The sequence below is a fragment of the Struthio camelus genome, chromosome 6 (assembly GCF_040807025.1).
Source record: "Struthio camelus isolate bStrCam1 chromosome 6, bStrCam1.hap1, whole genome shotgun sequence".
Taxonomy (NCBI): Eukaryota; Metazoa; Chordata; class Aves; order Struthioniformes; family Struthionidae; genus Struthio; species Struthio camelus.
Genome location: NC_090947.1, coordinates 16,242,911 through 16,253,727, shown reverse-complemented (window position 1 = coordinate 16,253,727; position 10,817 = coordinate 16,242,911). Strand labels below are relative to the sequence as shown.

Below are 10,817 nucleotides of genomic sequence, written 5' to 3'. Positions count from 1 at the left end.
TGACTATTAGAGCCCATGAATGTTTGGTCATTAATTGTAATGAAGCCAGTACTTTATTCCGAGAGATAACTGGGGAGTATATTTCATTTATTTTGCTTGTTTCTTCTTTTGCTCTAAAATAATTATTTGTTAAGAGTAAGACTACTTACAGCATGCACTTTTTGCTAGCGAGGTTTTTATTAGAAAAAGGGATAGCTCCTAATTCATTTGGAGAAGAGCATCTTCAGAGCTAATTTTCAGCTTATAAAAAACTCACGCCCTATTGTTACTGGTTTTATTTAATTCTGTATAAACCTGAGAAAGAAAATATGGATACACCTTCAGTCTTATTTTATGCAGTACTGCGTAAAATGGCCTCTCTATTGGAATGATAATCTACTGTCAGCCACCGAACTGCTCTTTATGACTGCTTGAACAGGACCAATTTTAGATCTCTTGATTTATTCTGTTCTTTTAATACTGAGATAAAAGAAGAGTCAGTTAAAAAGCTTAATGTTTGAATAAATGTTTTCATGATGCTAAGTGAATATAAGAGACAGAATGCAACTCACTTGGGAAGCTGGTTACTGGGTAGCTGGTTGCTCTGATTTACACTTTCAAACATTCTGGCCATCACAAATATTTCAAAAAACCCCACACATTTTAACTAAGAGTCTGGCTGCTTATTCCACTGTTTAAATGCATGTGAGTAACTTCAGCTAGCACCAATAAAAAATACAGATAAATGCACTCAGAAAAGTGTATATATTTCCCTTTATTTTCCAATACAGCTCAGGATACTTGTAAATATATACAACATACATATAAATGTATGCATATACATACAACACATACACAAAATGCTGTTGACTACATCAAATTGTAGAATGTGTAGAAAGCAAAGTGAGCAATGTATCTTGCAAATAAATCAACAATGTTTTAGTATTTGGTTTGTCATATCCTTCTAAAAGAAGATAAAAAAAGAGTTGCAAGTGGCTAAGAAAGTAAATCAAGGTAGATGAAGGATGTCCTACCATACTTTAATACCTCTAATAAGCTCAAATATAGGAGCTCCCCCAGGCTTCAATGCAAAAACATCAGAATTCTAATTGCTAAGTGCAATTATTAATTTATACTGGCAGCTGAGTGCATATATACTAATGATACATACAATTATACATTATGGTTTATGCATGCAAATTAACAAATTAGTCTCCAGAATTTTGAAATATAATTTTTTCTCATTTTTCTAAATCCTTTTATAAGCAGTTTGGTGCCTAATATGGATGCCATCAATACAGATGTCCATAGCACAAGTCTGTGTTGCTGCTGTATAAAAATATTCAAGTGAATGTTTAGCGAACAATAGCAATTCACGACAATTGCCTGAGCAAGTCTATGTTGATGCACTCTCGATTAATGACAGCTCACTTCTATCAGGTAAAGCTAAGAGGCACAACTCTTGATTAAGTTTGTTCCACTGAATGAACAATTTGTGACAAGAACTATTGCAGAAGGAGGGCCATGCGTGCAGAACCTTGTAACAAAGAAACTGAGTAACTATATTGATCATGGATCAGAATTACTGTCTGCACTGCTTGTATAGGAGCTCATTTAAGAAGCCCAAAAATCTATAGGACAGAAAGTCTGGCTCTCAGACTCACAAGAGATTCTCTGAGCTTTTGGCCGGAAAATCAATTAGCTAGGCATTCTCTATATTGCAGGCTATTATAGTTTATTCCCACCTTGAATCCAAATAACTTGTATGTAACCAATGTGTAATTTAACAAATGATATCCACATTTAACTCAAAAACAAAGACAGAAAATTTACTACATCTCTGCTCCTATTTTTGTGTTTTTTCCCAGCTGCAAATTACTTTTACAAATGCAGACTCTAATTTAGCTCTAATTTCCAGCCTTTGCAGTGTAGAGTCCCATTTGTACTGAGGATTTCCATCCTATGTTAATACACAGGATGTAAAAATATGTATATAATGCAATCAATTCTCCTTATTTTGATAAGCTAAAAAAATTAATATCTAACTTTGTCACTATTGGAAACATGCTCTCCAGAGAGGGACATTTCCTCCATTTCTCTAATAAGTGTGACTGTTCGCTCTCTCCCCTTGGTACTCTTCCCATTTTTTCAAAATCCTTTTACAGTGAGTTAGGTGTCTAACAGGGATGTCATATCATGACATGGGATGACATCATACAGATGTCAAACTTCCTCCCTGCTACAAATAAATATTCCCTTGCTTATACAATCAAGCCAAAGTGTCACAGCAAATGTTTATGTTGAATTATTACATATTTTCCAGAAAGCAGCCTGGAAACAAAGAAATCCCCTTTCCATAACCAGTTTTCTTGTTTCCAGAAATAAAACTTGACATCAGGCTAAGAAAACATTATGTATTAGCAGAGCTCAACAAATGGTCCAAATTACCCTGTAAAAATAATTTTTTATTATTTACCAATCCATTTATTTTTGTGTCATCTGTAATATTTATCATAAAAATGTTATAATTACTTCCAGATCAACAACAAAAATGTTCAGTAGAGAGGTCCTTTGCTGGTCTTGGCAGATGATAATGATTCTCCACTGACATCTACCTCTGTGATTTCTTATTAGTCAATTCTTAACCTATTTATTATGGGATAAACTGACAAGAGTAGTTTCATGTTTGTAAAGTAGGAAACTGTATGGTATTTAGGCCTTATAAAAGTTCATGAAACAGTTTATTCAAACTTTAAATGATATTAGCATTGATTACTTTCCTTAACTAACTCAATGGGGTTCATTAACATGCCTACTTTGGAACATCCAATGGCTGTTACTATCTCTAATATGGAATAGCTTATCAGGGGAAGTCCTACATAGAGCTTCTAAACCCAATACCATTGACATTGGATCACCATAATTTTGAAAGCACTTGATGTTGGTATCTCAAATGAAACTTGAAAGATGTCTTAAAATAGCTGTGGTGTCAGAAGTTGACAATCATTGCTTATAATAAGTCAACCTTAGGCAAAAGCGTCCATTTAATTCTTCATTAATTCATTTTTTTTAATTCCTATTAAAAATAAATCCTTAATTATTTCATTCCTTCATGGTGCCACATGTTCTAGTTTATGTATCCTATAATAGAATTTTAAATTTATCATACACAATTCTGTAGAGAGATTATAATTTTCTAGGATCCCTCTGTAAGGGGCAGAGGAAGCTCTGAGAGTCCTAAGCCAAATTAATAGACACTAATAATAATAATAAATGTGCATAAAGGAGACATAAAGGGTACAGTATGCTTCCCAGAGCACATGCCTTGGAAGGGCAGTACCATACAGTATACAACTTCTGTGATACAATTCAGGCTATGACAGGGTTATTGCAGACACGGGTTCATGCTACCCTAGTTCAAACCCAGAAAAAACAGTGCTGCCACCTCTGGAGACCCTTTCCCTTTGTACGCCTGTACTGGCACCACTCATGTTCCAGGTATAATATATAAGTGGTCCCAGGAGTAGGGCAGGTGAGAAAAAAACAAGGAATGATGTGCAGGTTTACATTCCTTCAGATCTTCCCCATTAAAACTGTCTCTGAATCTTGCAGTCTTTGAAATCATTTTGTTAAATTCTCCTTTCTTATGTTATCTAATAAAAATATGCATTGTCATTTACTTCTGCACATCATCCCTGGTGTGAAAAGTCATCAAATGAACCTCTTCTAAAGCTAAAATTTACTTAAAGAATTCATTGTATATAAGGCAACATTATGATTTTTCAGGAACCTGACTTGTAGTTTGTGAACACATGCAATTATTCTGTAAATGACAGTAGAATTTGACTGTACAAACTACAACCAGTTTTCCAGACAATTTACCTTGAACATGGGGAAATTCTGACATCTTATGGTTGTTCTTGTAAATGACTTACTGAATAACTGTGGTCCCAACATTAGCAGAAACAAAATGAGCAGTTTAAATGCTATTCAGATTCCTGTAAATTAACTTACACACTCTCACATGTGTCACTGATACTGAAACAAAATATCTTAGCGTCCTTCTGGTGAAGACTGAAGTCTTACGATACTCTTTTGTCCCCCTCCTGGATTCACCTGTAACGGTCTTCACGCACTATTTCTAATATACCAAGTGCATTAGCAATAATGAAAAACAGTGCCTTGTATTAGCACCAGTCTTATCACAGCCATTCCAGATTTAGTCAGATAGTGCATACAGCAAGTGTTTACACAGTATACGAGAACTGACTACACCTCTGAAGAGTGTAGTGAAATATCTCTCACTTGTACTTTGAATAATCATTGAACATATTTTGCTTATTTTAAAGCCAATTGCTAGCACGCGACCAGAAGATTTAGGATAGCTAGACTTACCAGTTTTTCACCACAGAACAAAAAACAGTGTTTCAGTCTACACTCTCAACTTTTTCTTGCTCCTGTTCCATATCAACTTTGTCCTGATCTCATGGTGCTCCTTTTGCACAGGACTGTGCTCTTGATCAAAACTGCCAAAACTCCTTTGAAAACTCTTCTGAGACTTCTTTTTCAATTAATTGTACAATTACCTGGGTAGAGGGAAAGTAATGAACAAAGAGTTAGTGTGACACATGCTTCATTGTCAAAAGACAGACATATAGCTACAAAGGTCCTCCCGGGGAAGGTGGCATACACTCACTCTTGTTTTAAAAATGTTTAATTAGATCCTTTAAAAATAAATGCAAAACAATACCTTAAATCTGACAATAAATGAATAATGCCTTTTTCATGGTAAAGGGCAATACATTAACCTCACAGCTTTCCAGCACGCTACATCATACTTTTCCTCATTCCTCCCCTTTCATAGGGACAAAGGGTTAAAAGTAGATTGGTTGTAAAGGCTCTGTGGATATTAAGTAAAGAGTACACAAAAAGTAAACACCTGAAGAAAGTCACTCAGAAAGCAAACACATTCTAAGGAAGAGCTAATATCTAAAAAAAACCCAAACAAACACTTTTTTAATGCCACAAGGCATAGTTACTTGGGTAAGTAAGGTGTTTTAGTTTCTAAGACTTACCTAAAAGGCGCAAGTTAATGGGACAGGTAAGGGGGCACCCCAACAGATGTAACTCAGGAAGAAGAACTAGTGCCTTCTAGATTAAAAGGGGATGGATGGGGGTGGAGGAATAGGGCAACAAGATTTAATTGGAAGGCCTCATGGATTTAAAAGAACACCTATAGAGAAATGAAGGGTACAGAGTAAACCCCAAGACAGGCAAATTGCTGCTTACAAATCCCTGAAAATGCAGTAGGTTACTCTAGGACCTAAGCGAGAAAGAGAGCTGTGAGTTCATGATGAACGTAAGTTAGCATAACTGAGCTACTAACAGAAGAGTTATTTCTCTCATACGATTCCACTGAATTAGTTCCTGCAATTGTGTGGCTGAAAAATAATTGTTTGAAGATAAGCAAATAATTCTAGTGCTGTGGAGCAATATATATTCTTTCCAACAGCATTTTGTTTAGTAATACAGTTACTGACACCATGATATTATAGCTTCCTAAAATGAATTCTTCTGATGAACTAGGGAATAACTTCCTCCTGTGATCTAAGTTCAGGCTTTACTGCGTATGTGACAAGCCATCACAAAATTTTCCAATATGGAAATTCACTACGAAAAACAGAGCTCCTATGATGTGAAGAATGTCCATCAACCATATTTCAGGAAAAAATGAATACTGCTTGTTAAGCTTATTTAATCAGCTATGGGATACAAAGAACTCGACCACTTCTGAAGCCCTGTTTTGAGAATGGACTCCTCTGAGAAGTGTGGGATACGTTTTCTCAATCTGAGTTTTGTGTCTGGAGGACTTTCTCATGTTCCCCAGGCCTTTGCATCAGGCTGCACTCATTAATCAGGTTCACAGGAGACATTGCTATTATAGTTAATTTCCAGCACAAGTAAGTAATAATGGACTGCCATCCTCTGCAATGCCTAGGATAGCTGTCTGCCTATTGCTGTCATTACAGTAAGATGCCAGGCTCAATTCGTTACTGTCATACAAACACAGGCAAATTGCCCCATTTAACCAACACCGGCATATTGCATTTTAGTTAGCTTTTGCTCCCCAGCACAAGGCAGTCCATGGACCCAGATTAACAGGAGAAATTTCACTCACCCTGGGCCTGTACAAGCCCAACATAACCCCCTTTCAGACCTCCCCACCCGCAAAAAGAAACTATACATAAAAGAACAAGCAGAAGGTCACAGTAGCACTCTCTTTTTGGTAAATCCCTGGCAGCGATTACAGGCCATTTATCAGTAGCTCAGGAACATTATTCATCCCTCTCTTTCAGCATAGGAACTGACAGATACTGTTACCAAGTAGCTCTCACCCATAGCCAGAACAACTCCAGCTGACTTGACCAATTAGGTTGTTTCATCTTGTAAAATCCTCCTTTGGAGGCTGGCTTATCTTGGAGAAGGATGTGGCAAGGCAGCACCACTGACTGAGCCTGTGACAATTCACTATTCCTATTTGGAGATTAAAGAAGATGCTTTGAAAGGAAGGGAGAAGAAACAACAACCATGTTGTCTTTGTCAGGCCCCTTCTGACAACTTTTGAACCTATTACTCAGTTTCAACAAAATCTGGCAGTGGTATACAGTCTTAAAAATGTTATTTTATCACAAATGTTGTGAAATAGATAGCTAGGGAGAGGAAAAGAACTAAGTTAGTCTCCTGATAGACGCTGAGGGATGGTTTACACAAGTGCAAAAGAAATGCACAAAAGAGTAGGACTTACGAGTTCTGCTGCTCACAAAGCTCGGCACCCTCCCACCTCCAGTTCCTGGGGACAGTTCAGAGTGTAAAACTGGATTCTGACAGAGAAGAATGGAAATGAAAACTACTCCTTGTTCTAATCCAAATGCAAACTGCACTTCTTGATTTTATTTCGTAAGGCCTTACTCACTTACTTAATTTGCTCATTTACCATAAACGCATGGTTAGGGTTTTATTTCAGTGGAAAGAACAGTAAGGCATATCAAATGTAGCTAATTTTTTATTGTGGAAAGTGGTCAGATACCCTGGTGAAACAACAAAACAGTTTAGAAATTGTAACAGTCTACTGGACTACCTATATACACATTAAAATTAATTATTCATTTGTGAACTATCTTCATAAAACAATTTATGTTAATAAGAACTACAGTAAGGTTTTTCATTTTTAAGATGCAGCAAGGAAAGTGGAAAAAATTCAAGATGCTAGGTTATACCTGATATTTCTATTGTTAGTTATGATTTCTTAAAGGAAATATTGTAGATTGCACTGATTTGTATTTGCTCATAATTCTAGCATTAGCTAGTTATAAATCTAATACTGGATATCAACTAGAACTACATACATTCCTAGAAATTAGAAATAAAATACTGCTATTCAGACTTACAAACTTGCAGAATAAATCCAATACAATTTCTACTTCTTGTGGTAACACTGGAAGTAATTTTTGTAACTCAGCAACTACCATATTTCCACATGAATGTCACTGATGCATTTTGTTCTGTTTCAAATTCTTAATAGAAAAGTTTTATTTCTCTTAGATAAATGCTTTGCTGATTACTCTGTCAAGCAGTAGCAAGATTGGGGCTGTTCAACAAGGGAAGATGACCAACAGTGGGAGCCAACAGTGTCACTGGCAGGGTCAGTAACAGAGGCCTCTTTCAAACAGACCTTTATCTGAACATGGTCATGGCAAGTGTTTCTCCATCCATGTACTTACAATTGACCGTGCACCAACAAACACAGTCTCAGTACTCAGGAAGGGTGAGCAGAGCAAGTCAAGACTAGGGGCAGAGTCCTGAGCTGAAACGGAGCTCCTGGGCCAACGGGCAGAGGGTGCCTGGGTGGAGGCTGCTCAGGGCGTAAGGCCCATTGGTGCACTCAGGGCTCTGACAGCTACCCAGGAGGTCTGCTCCTAGCACACTTTAGTTACTACGTAACATAAAATTATTTCACTTACATAAAGGTCAGTTTTGTCATATTGTCAGCAGAAGCATGTTAGTATAAACAGAAACCTTTGCAGGTCTGCAGAGGTGAGGACAAATATTCCAGCCTTTTGGCTTGTCACTACAAGCGGGGACAGGTGAATCAAATCTCTGTCGCAAGTTATTTAGCTAAGGTCTGAAAAAATAGGGTCTTCAGATGAACAGTTTGAATATTTTGTGTTGCAGATCAGTGGATGCTTAGCCTTGCGAAAACAGCTTTCTTGGTGATACTGCCTGTTTTCTTGCCTCTGATCGACAAAATTGATCTGCATTTTTCAAATATGCTCGGGTATTAGAATATTTTTTGTCCTTAGGTTGTAGCAGAAAGTACTAAACTTGGTGAGGAATACAGTAATATTTACTTACTGTACAAAGTATGAAACTACATCATAATAAGACCTAAGCACCTTGCTCAAATGAGATAGGAAATTTGTGTTATAGTTGCTAAAATAGGCAGACCTAATAATCTTACATCAGCAACTAGTATTTTGATATTGCTAGCTGGATTTTTGAGAAATCAAAAGCTGCAACTCTGGACAGCCTATGTCTGACTTCTGAAGAGCTCCCTCTACATTACAGTTTTTTCAAAGCATTTTTTCTAATCATTCTAGATAAGACAGCTATTACTTGCAGACAGCTAACCTAGTTTCAAAATGCAAAATTTTCCTGGTGCAGAAATTCCTCCATATGTGGGGAGGAAAAAGAAACTGAATGCCCATCTCATGAAACCAAAGGAAAAGGGACACTAGTGGCACAATCACATGCATGCAACATGCATGCAAGCCATAGCACAAGACAGAGGAAGAATCTGTGCATGTCAAGGTTAATAAACTCCACAGGAGGTAGCTGAACACATCTGGAGTCATTTGGGAATATTTGTGCCATTCTTGCTAGAACCCAACCCCAGTCTTTGCCCTTTGTAAGAAGATGAAGCAGATAAACTGAAAGCTTCTCCTCTCTGAGGCAGACTGCCACTGTTTCACACGCTAAAACCTGACCCACTTCTACTGCATAAAGTACAGCATGCCTTCTGCACGTAGAAAGACTGCTTGTTTCTTTCAGCATGCCTTCGCACAAAGACTGCTCATTTACAAGGGATGGTTTATTTAGCAAAGTTCCTCTGAGCAATTGGTAGCTTGTTTAAAGATCTAGGCTCTTTGCAGTACCACACTCTCTGCCTTTAAGCCCTAATGAACATGTGTCAATGCATCCAATTTTCATAGAACCATGGAATAATTTGGGTTGGAAAGGGCTGTAAGAGGTCTCTAGTCCAAACGCCTGCTCAAAGGGTCATCTATGAGGCAAGACCGGGTTACTCATAGCTTCATCCAGTCTCAAAAAGCTCCAGGAATGGAGACCACACAACCTCTCCTAGCAATCTGTTCCACTGCCTGACTATCCTCATTGTGAAAAAGTCTCTCCTGAAATTCAGTCTGAACCTTTCAATTCATGCCTGTCCTTTCTTGTCCTCCCACCATGCACCACTGTGAAGTGCCTTGCTCCCTCTCTTGACAGCCTCCTCATGAAGGCTGATATTTATATCTCCTCTAAGCTTTCTCTTCTTCAGCCTAAAGAAGCCCAGTTCCTTCAGACTCTTCTCAAAGGGCATGTGCTCCAGCCCTGTGCAGCACTGTGGTTGTTTTCTTGGGCAGTCCTTAGAGAAAGATGTAATTTTTGTGTGGAAGTGAGGGCAAAAAGATGGCCATGCAGGTGACTAAGTGTATCTGTCACTTGACTAGTTGAAGTAGACAGGGAGGGTATGCTTTTCTCCCAGACTTTTGGTTGTCTAGCTTGTAGGTTCTCTAGCGTGGTCTTTTATAACTGATACTACAGAAATTATTGCTGTTAATATGCAGTAAAGTGTTCTGTGACCTCTTACAGCAGTTGCTTTCCCTCTTCAGGGAATGAGATGACATCAAAAAACCAGCTACATACATACATGCATACACTACTACCTTACTCATCTCCACTCCCTCCATAAAGTACGTACCCTGTTTGCAAATAGCAATTCAGCAACGAATTGCTCTCTCAAGTCAAATGGCACTATGGTGGGAGCTAGTCGTTGTCTTATATCCAGCTGCTCAAAAATCTGCTGGCACTCCTGCGACTGTTCACCTCCTGCGACTTCTCTGAAAGTTTCCCCTTTGGCCTTGCAAAGACTCTGCAGTACACAGCAAGCGGTGGCATGGACACGGATGTCTGACTCGCTAAGGCTGAGCCTTGTCCTGAATTTTCTCTTGCACCTCTTCAGTTGGGAACACGTACCCAACTGTTGTTCTGCATCTGCTTAGGCAGCAAAAAAACTTCTCACTGCTTTCCAGATTGCTTTCTTGAAATCATGGACCCATATGCTAGCGGAGATTAGGGCAGGTTGCCTAGCAGGACTACGGGCATTAACTGAGCTCGGTCTGTCAGCAGCAGCCAGTTCCAACACCCCTGCTTGCTGCTCTTCCAGCAGACTCATATCTGAACGCGGTGATGACAAGCGCGTCTCCATCCGGCTGCCGCTGACGACTGCGAACTGACCGCAGCCGCTTTACCAGTGTTTGCCGGACCGCCACAAAGCGATCCCACCCGTGTTTCCGGAGGCTGCACCGGGACGCAGCCCGGCAGTCCCTCGGCCACCACCACCCCCACCTCGCTCAACCATTCCCCCCCCCCCCGCCCCCGGCGCGTCACGACGCTGCAGACGCCCGTGATGGCGGCTCCGCGCCCGCTGCTCCCAACGGCCGCCTCCCCCCCGCCTCCCCGCACGCGCGCGCACCAGCCTCTCCGGCCTCCACACAGAACGG

At 39.3% G+C, this 10,817-nt stretch overlaps 1 long non-coding RNA gene across 1 annotated transcript; it reads right to left on the bottom strand.

Moving 5' to 3' along the window:
• Positions 1 to 744: 744 nt before the first annotated feature.
• LOC104138608 (uncharacterized) lies at positions 745 to 10,653 on the bottom strand. Its single transcript, XR_692951.2, has 3 exons — positions 10,016 to 10,653; positions 6,785 to 6,860; positions 745 to 4,565 (listed from the first exon to the last, which is right to left on the bottom strand). It is a non-coding gene; the product is annotated as an uncharacterized lncRNA (long non-coding RNA).
• Positions 10,654 to 10,817: the final 164 nt, after the last annotated feature.